At 59.0% G+C, this 11165-nt stretch overlaps 1 protein-coding gene across 1 annotated transcript in view; it reads right to left on the reverse strand.

Annotated features, from left to right (window-relative positions):
* The window catches only part of ADAR (adenosine deaminase, RNA specific), a 14211-nt gene extending 14122 nt beyond the window's left edge, over positions 1–89 (reverse strand). Inside the window, exon 1 of the mRNA XM_026080866.1 lies at positions 33–89. The gene's annotated coding sequence lies outside the window, so the exon portion shown is untranslated. The remainder of the gene's footprint in view (positions 1–32) is intronic.
* Between the last annotated feature and the right edge of the window lie 11076 nt (positions 90–11165).

Here is an 11165-nt window from a genome sequence, read left to right on the forward strand (position 1 = left end):
CCTCGCCGCCCCGCACCGGGGCCTCTCCTTACCCCCTCGGCCGCCGCTGCTATTGTCCCGCACCCGGCTCAGCCTGATGACGTAACCGCGCCTGCGCGCCGCGCCCCGGCAGCGCGCGCGGCGGCCATCTTTGGGAAGGGCAGCGCGGGCCATGCCCACCCTGCGCCGCGCATGCGCCCTCCGCTTTCCCCCCCCCCGGGGCCTCCGCGGCTCCCCCGCGCCAGGACGACGCTTTCCGCGCCGCGCTGCCCCCGACGGTCACGTCGGAAGAGGCGGTTTGCGGCACCAGAAGCACCCGCCGAGCTGCAATTTCCACGTGTTCACTGCTGCGGGGCCCGGGAGCGTGGCAAACCCCCGCCCCGGGCGGCAGGGCTGCGAAGGGCGAGGCCGGGCAGCACCGAGTGGCGTCTCACGGCCGCTCCCCAGCGGGGCCGGTGGCTGCCCGGCGCGCCGCGGTCGCCTCCTCGGCCTGCTCTGTCCTCGCCGCTCGCCGAAGCCGTGGCCCAGCCTCGCTGAATCTGATTCACGTTTGCTGTCCTTAAAACAGAAGCGGAGGCGACGGAGCCGCCCGCAATCCGCAGCCGGGCCCGGACGCCGCCGCGGGCTGTGCAGCCCCCCGACGGCGGCGACACCCGCCCTTCCCGCTCCTGCTTGCGGGAAACGGGGCAGATGCCCGGCTCGTTTCCACGGCAACGCAGCCGGGGACGCCGCGAGGTGGCGGTCGCCGAGTCGCGATAGAGCAGCGCGGCCGCGCTCGATTCGGCCGCGGCCGCTGACGGGCTTGGCGGGGCAGCTTGTACCGGGGGGGGGGAGAGGGGGGTTAGTGACTCATTTACGGGGTAGGAAAGAGGCCCCGTCCGCTCGTTCCCGTGCAGCGCCGCGGAGCGGGGAGCCCCGTCGGGGGAAGGGCAGGGCCGTCGGGGGGGCCCGCTCCCGCCCGCTCCCGGCTCCCCGCCGTGCCCGGCTCCCCCCTGCCCGGTTCCCCCATCCAGCCCCCCCTTCCCCCCCTCCCCAGTGCCCGGTCCCCCCCATGCCCGGCCTCCCCCCCCCGCCGGCCCCGTCGGAGCCGCCCGCTCCCCGCGCGGTGGCGGCATCGGCTCAGGCTCCAGCCCCGGCGCCGCTGCCGCCGCCCGCTTTGTTTTCCTCTCTTCCCCGCTGGAATGAGCTGGGATGAGACGAATGGCAGCGCGGCTCCCCCGCCCGCCTCCCCGCTCCAGCGCCAGCCCTTGCATCAGCCTCTTGTGCCACCGAGCTTCATTTCACACGACGTTATATTAGACACTAAAACTTCGCTCCCTCGCTCTTGAAGGCAGCCTGTTCCTACAAGACGGATAAAAGCTGATGGCTTCATTGCAAAGGGGACATTTTGTTGCTCTCCTAAATCAGCCAGCTGCACTTTTTAATTGAATGTAGCCCCAGGAGCGGCGTGTATTATTAGCCTTGCTAGTGCCTGCTCCCCTCCGCCCCAGAGGTGAGCTCTGCTTCTGCACTGCTGAGACAAGAGGTACAATTAGTTTTTGGCCTTTTTGCAGAAGTGCCCATAAAGCCCTCAAGGCCTCTTTTATGTACAGCAAGGAACTGGGCCGAAGTCACCGATTCAGTTCCCGCGTCCTCCAAAATGGGCAGCGTTGCCTCTTTATTGGGTCTGTCTGGGTGCAGGTGCAAAGCCGTGAACCAGCGTGAAAAACCTCCAAAATTCTTGTGCCTTCAGTTTGCCTTTAAATTTTTTTTTCCAACTATTTTTATTATAGCTATAAACACTGTGAAGGTAACTCGATAGGTCCATCCAGGAGCGTGTTTATGGTGCCACATTTTTAAACATGAGCTTGGGGCAATTAATCAGCCCGAAGAAGAACTATTATTAGTACACGCTTGTTATATCATCACAGGGCACATGCCGAACTCGGTGTGGATGAGCTGATACACACCATCGGCTGGACCGCGCGTGAGCGAGCCTGTCCAGCCACGTTTGAGGTAGATTGCGCCTGGAATGACCCCTGCTCGCCTGGTTTCCTCAAATATGGAAAACGCTGCCCCATCCCACGTCTGGGGCACTGCTCCCAGCACATCCTCACCAGGGCTCGAGTCTGGGCGCTGGGGGAAGGTGCTGGTTCCTGCAAAGCGAGCTGTGCCCCTCCGAGCCTGCTCCTGCCTCCGAGGGCTGGTTCCCAGGCTGGGAAGGCAGCAGCGCTATCCAGGGCATTGCACAAGCTTTTCCTTTGGAGGTGCCTCGCTGCTCAGTGACAGCCTGAACCTGAGCTCTGATAACGCCGAGGCAGCTGCCACGTCTGTTCTCAGCAGCAATTACTCATCTCGGGAGCTCAAGGTGCGCAGAGGAGGGGGATCGAGGAAACCCCCCGCCTCTCCCCGCAGCGCCGCCGTCCACGCGCTGCTCCTGCTCCAAGGACCCGGCCACATTCCCACGCAGGAGGAAACGTCCTCCGTGCTGCGTCGCTTTGCAGCGCAGTGGGAAAGGCAGGTGCGGACGGCACAGCTGCGCCGGGAGAAGGAGCCGGATCCGACTCCCACAGCAGCTGCAACAGTGGGAAGCGCGGGTTTTTCTCGCTGTCACGAAAGGCAGCGCGTCGCTTCGAAAAGAGGCGGCCGAAGGGCGAGCGCTGTGCAGGCGATGCCACGTGAGCGCAGCAGCGCCCAGCTGCCTTCGCCGTTAGCCCCTGCGCGCTAACGGTCCCATCCGCCAGGGTTTTAGAGCCGTGCCGGCGGCTGCCTGGCAAGCGCTGCCCTGCGGCGCTCTCCTCTCCTCCGCTCCGCTCCGCTGCTGCCCTCGCTGCTGCCCTCGCTGCTGCCCTGCCGTTTATCCCCGCCTGGGGGCACGATGCCGGCGCCCGAGCTTCATCCACATCCCTCGCATCGTTTGCCCCGGAGCCCAGCCGAGCGGCCTCCCCCTTCCTCCGAGGTCAGCATGCCCCAAGCTTCGGGAGCCGCCCGGAGAGGCGGCAAGACACGACCCGCTGCTCCCGGCCCCTTTCCGTTTCTGCAGCTACCGAGCCCGGAGCGCCTGCATGATGGATCGTCTAGCGAGGGAAAGACTGGCGCAGCTGGGTCTCCGAAGGGCTTCCTCGCAAGTAGGGCTGCGCTGTGCCTCCCACGGGATCCCATTACACCTTCTTCACTGCTTATTCTTTATTCGCTGTAGATTATTTTTTCACACAGCGCAAACCAACAGACGGAGCCAAGCGCTGTAGATCCGTGACATGCAGAGACGGCTGGGCAGGAGGGTGGCTGGAGGGAGTGATAGATGGCACAGAAGATGATAGCTGTTTGCAAATCTCAGGGACATGTACAGTGCTTTAATTGGCTGGTCTGCGCAGATTTCCTCACAAACGGCATTTTTTAATCTAAAGGAAAGCAAGAAACTGGAACGTGTCTTGTTTCTTTCATGACTTCCCTGGAGGCAGCAGCAGCACATTAAGGAAAAAGAGAAGGAGGAGGAAAAAATAGTCAGAGGCACCAGGTGGCTGAATATCTTGCAGCCTAATTGATTCCTCTTTAATTAGTACAAAACCTGTTGCTCTCCAAAACATTCAGTGCGAGCTTTGGAGCAGGCAGCATCCTCCCCGGCCCTGTGCCAGCTTCGCTTGGTGCAGCCGAAGGAGGGAGAGGAGCAGCAGGGAACAGGGGTTACGTTCGGCTTCTGCAGCCTTGTGCCGAGCAGCGAGAGCAGGCAGGGAAGAGAGGCAGCCACGTCGGTGCCGGGCGCGCGCTGCACTGTCTCGGCCCCACGACCAAGGCTTGGAAGCGACCACCTAGAGCAACAGGAGGCTGCAGAGGCTCCTGCCTCCGTGCCCACGCCTGACCTCATCTGGAAACCGCTCGTACATCGTCACCTACAATGCAGCTTTAATGGAAAAGAGCTCAACTTTGTTAAACTGTTTGCCAGACATATAGCGTTGCCATAAATACTGTTTGCAGGCATGCGGGTGCTGTGCGGTCAGCAGTGGGGACAGGGGACCTGGCTGTCCCCTATGGACAGCTTTAAGCACAGACACCAACATATAAGAGAAGATTTGAGCCAAGAAGATATTTAACATTGAAAGTAATAGCTTCCTTTTTTTTGTGCGTTGCTGGAATGGCTGATGCTCACGGGCTCATGAGAAGCCTCAAGTTTCATTTTCAGTGAAGTTATTTCCCTGTTTTCTCCCCTCTTGACTTGCAGAAGGACGTTCAGGCACTCGCATGGTTTTAAAAACAGGCCGTGAGTTTGCCAGGGCTGCTCTGCACATGGCTCATGCCGCTTTCGCTCTCCTGGGCTGGGCGGTGGCTCTGTAAAGCATGTTGAAGCTCGGCCCCTGCAGACACCTTGCCAGACCACGAGCACGTCTTAAAAAAAGGAGAGAGAGAAAAAAAAAAAAGCCGTTTTATGGGTTTGATTCTTTGGTCTTTCTGATGTGTGTAATCGCTGCTGTCGGCGCAGAGTGGGCGAGTGCTGCATTGTCACCGAGCGGCTTCTCGGCAGCAGTTCCGGGAAGCAGACGCAGCTCCTAGACCTGAGCCTCCTGCTCCGTCTAAATACTATCGCAGGAGAGGTGACGGTTTGCTCGGAGGCTTTGCAGCGAAGCCCCCACCGCCGGCCGGTTCGCAACGGTTGCCACCGCTTCAGCGCGGTGCTTGCTACCCAGCAGGAAATTCAGAAATACCCATTTAGGTAGAAAACTGTAATTTGCCATTGCATTTTACAGCCCACCCTGCTGAGCAGCCCTTCTTATTGTGCGAGCGCCAGGCCAACGGGCTGCAGGAAGAAGATACAGCTCTCTCGTTCTGACAACCAAAAACGGGACACGAAGGCCATTGACACAAGCCTGGCGTCTCTGCAGGCAGCCGCGTCCCCCACGAGAGCTCCTGGGAATTGCAGGCGAGGTCGGAGGAGAAGGGGAAGCTCGCAGGCAACTGGCCTGAGCGGGAGAGACGAATGGTGCAGAGGTGCTGGAGCAGGAGGGAAGAGCCCGTTGCTCGCTGCTCGCGGGGCTCTCGAGGGAGCAGGGCGGTTTTCGTGGCGCTGAGCCCTTGGGCTGGCGTTGCACAGATGCCTCCTGCAGCAACGAACCACCCTGTCAGCACCCGAAAACCCCAGACCGAGGTGATGAAGTCGGCAGCTAAACGGCCGTGATTTTACCTGCAAAACGAGCACATCCGTGATGGAAATAACTGCAGGGAAACAGACCCTGGGTTCATTTAATTCCTGCGGCAGAGCRCAGCCGCAGCGCGAGTGTTTGCAGGAGGCTTTTCTGCCTTGGCTCAGGAGCCCCGGCCGGGATCCGCGGAGCTGCTTCCCGCAGCGCGGGCTGCCCAGTGGCTGCATCGCACCCTTCCCGCCGCCCGCCCGCCTCATCCTCTGGGAAGTGGAAAACTGCTCCCGACGGCTGCCTGCTCGGCGCCCTGCAGCGGGCAGGAAGGCTGCAGCCGGCAGAAGCCGGAGCTCGGTGCCGGAGCCCCTTCCCTGCTGGCTGCCGAAGGCAGAGCCGGGTCCTTGGGGGCCTCCCTGCCCCGCGGTGCCCGGGAGCTGCCTCCGACACTCCGCTCGGCTCCGTTGGAGCAGGTGCTGCTGCAGCGCCCTGGTCTGCAGAGCTATTTGCTGCTTGTGGTTTTCCCCTCCGCTGTCGAAGGCCAGAAGTTCCCCACTGTTTATAAAAGCTCCATCTGCTTTTAAGAAACTGCTGAGTGAAACAGTAAAAAGCCTCCTGCCCTGCCAAGTGCGCTTCCCCTCCCGCCAGCGCCGAGCACGGGACACGGCCCCACGGGTACCGCCACGCGCACGGCGTGGGGACGGGGAAACCCACCCGCGGGCCCTGGCACCAGCACGCTGCCGCCTCCTCCAGCTGCAAAGGCAGAGAGCAAAGTGCTGCAGGGAGGCCAGAGATCTGGTACGGACATTATTCTCCTTCTCCTTGGAGGATCCTTAATCCAAAGCCATTAATAAAAACAGTTTTCATGCTGTATGCAAAAGATTAAACAAACTTTGCCTAATCTCCATGTGCAATTTCTAGCAGTATCAAGTGCAGCTGTGCTCATACATTAGGGCTCTGCTCCACTAAGCCACTAGTACTGGAAATGGAGTTATACAGCTTTAATCTCCTGCCGAAGGGTCCCCCAGATTGCTGGAGGTATTTTCAGAATTTACAGGTATTAACTCAAAAGCAAACCAACATACTGATGCATCACTAGTCAACAGTCACACGTCACCCGTGTTCCTCCCGCGCCGTCCCCACGCGCCTGCGCCGGACTGGCTGCAGGCTCCTGCTTGGCTGCTCGTTCCTGCCTGCTGGGGACCTGGCTGCAAACTGCTTACGGGGCTGCTACTCCCGATTTCTAGGGCTGCTGCTTTAGCGCCCATTTGCTTGAGCACTGAACCGGAGCTGACAGCACAGCTGCTCCCAGGCTTTGAATGAGGCTTTTGAGCCATCGGTTGGATTTAGCACCCTGCACTAAGTGGGAAAGGCTCCGACCTCCTCCTCTCTTTACCAGCACGTTCCCTCTGTGAAGTTGTCTTTGCGCCCTTTGTGCTCCAGGCAGCTTTTATCCCTGTTTCTTTAGAAGTAAGGGAAGAACCAAGCCATTAGCTTAACTGGAGGGAATAGCCCAGGCCTGATGCACTCGCCTTCTCTATTGCACTTAGGTAGGAGAGGGGTGAGCAGGAGGAAGATCCTGCGCCACCTTCCCCAGCTGTCCCTCACCCACTTGCACCTTCCCCATTACCTGCAAAGCAGTTTGGCCATCGCCCATCGAGCCTGGCGCTTGCTCGGAGCCTCGTGCTCGGAGCCCGGAGCGCTCGCTGTGCCCAGAGCGCCCGAGCACCAAGAGCCTCCGCAGAGCTGGAGGAAAGAGCGTTTCCAGCAGCGGCCCAGCGCCGCTGAGCAGCATGGAAAGCCCCAAGCCCCTGCAGAAGAAACCGCTTTTTCTTCTGGGAGCCAGCAGTTTGGAAATGCCTCAGGGCTCCTGCAAGAGAAAGGCAGGTAGCGGGGGCCGGAGATCCCCAGGGAGCAGGGAGCACCAGGGGCTTTGCGACGCACCGAGGAGCTCCCGCGCGGCAGCTCGGAGCAGGCGAGCAGCCTGGCTGCCCTGGCTCCAGGCTGCCGCTGCAGGCTCTCTGGGTGTCCCAAGCCCCACGTCCCTCTCCTGCTTGTTACCCTCGGATCCCACGCGGAAGAGGCGAGCTGGGCTCGGATCAGAGCCAGGAGAGTGACAGCCACCACGCGCCCCTCGGACACGGCTCTGGCGCGTCAGAGACCGAACGCCTTCCCCAGCGGAAGAACAGAGCTCCGGAGACCAGCACAACAGAGGGTCTGAAGCGTTTATATATGTACGTAGATATCATATATTTGTGTGTGTAACTATACATAGATATTTGCATACTTACACACCCGCACAGGTAAATATTTATAGATACTGACCTCTTCAGATTAAAGTCCAAGGCACTTTTTACAGTGAACAGGTTAAAGCCATAGTTTAAAACATGCCTGTTTCTGGGTACAGATCGGTTTTATGGCAATGCTGCGGGAGCGGCAGGTTCCCGCTCCCTTCCCCCTGCGCGAGGGGCCCGGCCGTGCTCYGAGCAGGAGGAGCAGCACGAGCCGGGGCCAGGTCCTGACCGCAGGGGCCCGTGCGGCTCCAGCGGGGCCGAGTCCAGCCCGGGGCAGCCCGGCGGGAAGAACACTTTGGGCAGAAGCAGAGCACCAGGGCTGGGAGCATCCACCGGGAATGGCGTGCTGGAGACCTCCCGGGCGCCCCATTGCCTGAGCCCAGGTGGCACGGGCCAGGCTCGGGAGACAGCTCATCCAACAGGGAACAGCTAATCCCGAAGAGCAGCTTTTCCTCCCCCCACAACAGCCTCTCTCCGAAGCCCCGGAGCCCTCGGGATGCCGTCGGGCGAGGGGAGCTGGGGCTGCAGCCAGCGCAGAGCCCTGCAGCAGCAGCAGCAGCTTCCCTCCCCTCCCCAAAGCGCCCAGGGAATCGCCACCCCCCCCCGAGGCAGCTCCCGCAGCAAACCTACCTGGCGGCGCAGCGCCGGGCTCCACGGCAGCAGGGAGATGCAGGGCGGGAGGAAGCCGAGGGAGCCCAAGCGCCCTTGACATCCGACCGCCCTTAGGAGACCCAGAGCCTCCGCAAGAGCTACGCAGAGCCCAACCCTCCTGCCCGGCTCCCAGCAAGGGGCAGCCACCTCCCAAAAACCTCCCTGTGAGTGGGGCAAACGCATGGGGCATGAGCAACCCCAGCCCCTGTCTATCAGCAGCCACCAGCTAAGCGAGCGCTTGGGCTTTGCCTGCCCTCTCCGCACGTAAGCGCTGCCTTTCCGGGCAGGAGGCGGCCAGCAGGGCCAGCCGGACCGCCAAGGACTGGGCTGTGCAAAGGCAAACCCCRTGCCGTGGGAGCAACTGGTTCCAGTGGTAGGATTTAGCGCTTGCGGCGCCGCCACGAAGCCGTCGGAGCTGGAACCTCGTGGGCAGGGCTCTTGGCGAGGTACAGCTGCTGCCTTGCATTGCTGGTGGGGCCTGACGCTGAAGTCCTTTAATTGGCCTGGGAGGGTCAGGCCAGCACAACAGTGACAATAATAACAGTGATTAATAGTAACAGCACAACAGTGATAACTATTCTAATACAGATGAGTCAGTGTAGGGGCTTTTACGCACACGCTACTGTGGAAGAAAGCAGCAGGAATTGGTCCCATGGGCTCTGCTCGCTCCTGGCCATTACCACTAGCGAGGCCACGCTCCACACAGGAAGACTAGCCAGGAACAAGGATCAGGGCTGCAAAAGAAAATGTTAAGCCTTATTTGCCCACAAATCTTTTCCTACACACAATGCAGATCAGCTCCAGCAAAACTGGGGGCTGGACACGAGCAAGAGATGCTCTCTGGGTACATGAGGCCATAAACGTTGAGTACTGGAAAGCCGGGGGGAGAAGCACCTGGAACCCTGTCGTGCCTCTTCCCACATTCAGGGATACCCCTTTGCCATCCTACAGTCACAATCTCAGCCCAAAGGGAACAAAGACAGGCCGGCCTGGGCTGTAGCTCTCTGGGACAGGGTGCGAAGCCTGATCCTGCCCAGCCCCAGAGAGCCAGCACGACCTGGGCACTGAGGGCTTCATTCAGCACAGAAACTCAGTGCAATTCATCACTGGCACAAGCACGGCCGAGGAGGGAGCGTGAGCTGCACTGACTCAAAGGACGGCAGGAAAATTTCCTATTCCAAACATTTCCCTGTGGGAGCAAACCTTACCTGCAGCTACACAGGTCACCTCAGCATGCATGTCCCTACACCACCACCCAAGAAATTACTTGTTGACCTGAGAGGAAAAAGAGAGAGCACTGTTTCTGCACACCTCCTTCCAAGCAACCCGCACAACCGGGCTTGAAGTCTAGGGAGCAAAAGCACACAGGAACCATCCTTCCCTTGCAGGACCCCAGGCCAAATGCAGAGCAATGTATTGAAGCAGCAAATGCACAACAGACCAGCTCTACCGGGGAAGATGTTCACACCCTCCTGCTTTTCTAGGCACAAGTGAGCCCTAGTTCATACCTGGGTCCTACCTGTGTCACTCTATACTCAGCCAAGATTGATTATTCTCTACTAGAGTAGCATAGACTGTGCTGCAAGACACATTCGAGGCAAGGAGAAGCACTCCTTGCACTGCTTATTCCACAAAAGCCTCCATCCCAGTGGGAAAACATGGTTTGCTGAACTGGAATTTCAGGTCTGGTACAGTTTGTACCCAGTGAGTTGGATCCCACCTTCAGCTAAAGAAGATGCCCGAGGGAGGAGATGGCTTTCCAGAGACTGCTGGGAGGGCGTGTTGCGACCCTGGGGGGAAAGGGGGGCACACCTTTCGCTAGTAAGAAGCAAAGCTCCAGTGCAATCAGGCTACATTGACTTCAGACCTTAAAGGCAGCCTAAAGACAGCTTCCAGGTAATGTAAATTAATACCCAAGAATTTAAAGGATGTGGAGTCTTTCCAGATGAATTCCAAAGACTCTCCTCTACTAACCCTTGCCTCGGTCCTCACGTGGAGCAATGACTGTACTCAGAAACAGACATTTTGGCGGCAGCAGGCTGACATTGTTGCCTGCTGACAAACTAGTTTGATACAAAAACATAATTGAAAGTTACAATATCCTTTATAATATAGCAATATATTTCATAGTTAAAATAAACTATTATGCTTTTCCCTATTATTAAAAAAGAAGCGAGCAGTACAGAGGCAAGATGCAAACTCATGGTGAAGCTCATTGTTTTAAGTCTGGACAGAAACACTTCAGTTTGTGAGTTTGCAGAGAGGATGTTGTACTTTTCTGATGTTCTGCTTTTAGGACGTTTCCTTGCAGGCAGTGCAGGGAAGAGGTTCGTGGAGCAAAAACTGAGGCTATGCCAAAAGTGAGACTGGCTGTAGTTGGATGGGTCCTGTAGGGGCTTCAGGATGAAATCATCTCTCTGGCTGTAACAGCTAGAGAACACGTTTGGTTTTTTCTTTTTTTTCCCCATTCCTTACATTGCAAAACCTGGGTGCAGGCTGGTTCGGTCCAGTTGGCATGTGGTGTCTGATGGCTTCCTGGCTACAGAAGGTCAGCATCTCTTTGGGCTTATAACTATGCATTTGAGTTTTGTTCTTGTGCTTTTCCTCCACAGCTGTTGCTGGTCTCAGCTCTTCTCTCCACGTGTCCTGATGTAGTTGGAGGGGCGTCCTCCCAAGGCCCATGGCTGCAGGCTCCGAAAGGACTTTCTCAGGTGTGTAAAAAGCACCAGCTTGGGAGCATCCTGCCATGGGGAGAGGGAGACCATTTACTGGAGATCTGCCAACCAGCTGCTAGAAAGGGAAACGCTGGTTCATGCTGGCATGTCCCAGTATGCGTTGTGGCTGCTGCGCGTACCAAGGCTACTCAATAGGTCTTTACTGAGATCCACTTGCAGGGAGCAGGGCGGCCGCTCCCACGGTGCTGGCCCACCYGAGCCCCATGGCGTGCTGCATCGGCAACGGGGACACCGCGTGTCCGGCAGCGTGGGGGCACCGGACCGCGGCCGGCCCTAGGCGTCRCGTGGACACACGGGGTCACAGAGTTGGAGCGACGCGGGCCGCAGCGCGGGGATGTCTCAGCACCGCTGAGCCCAGCAGAGCTGGCTCCTCCGCGGTGCCCGGGCGGCTCCGCGTCCCG

The sequence above is a fragment of the Apteryx rowi genome, unplaced genomic scaffold, assembly GCF_003343035.1.
Source record: "Apteryx rowi isolate R43461 unplaced genomic scaffold, aptRow1 scaffold_530, whole genome shotgun sequence".
Taxonomy (NCBI): Eukaryota; Metazoa; Chordata; class Aves; order Apterygiformes; family Apterygidae; genus Apteryx; species Apteryx rowi.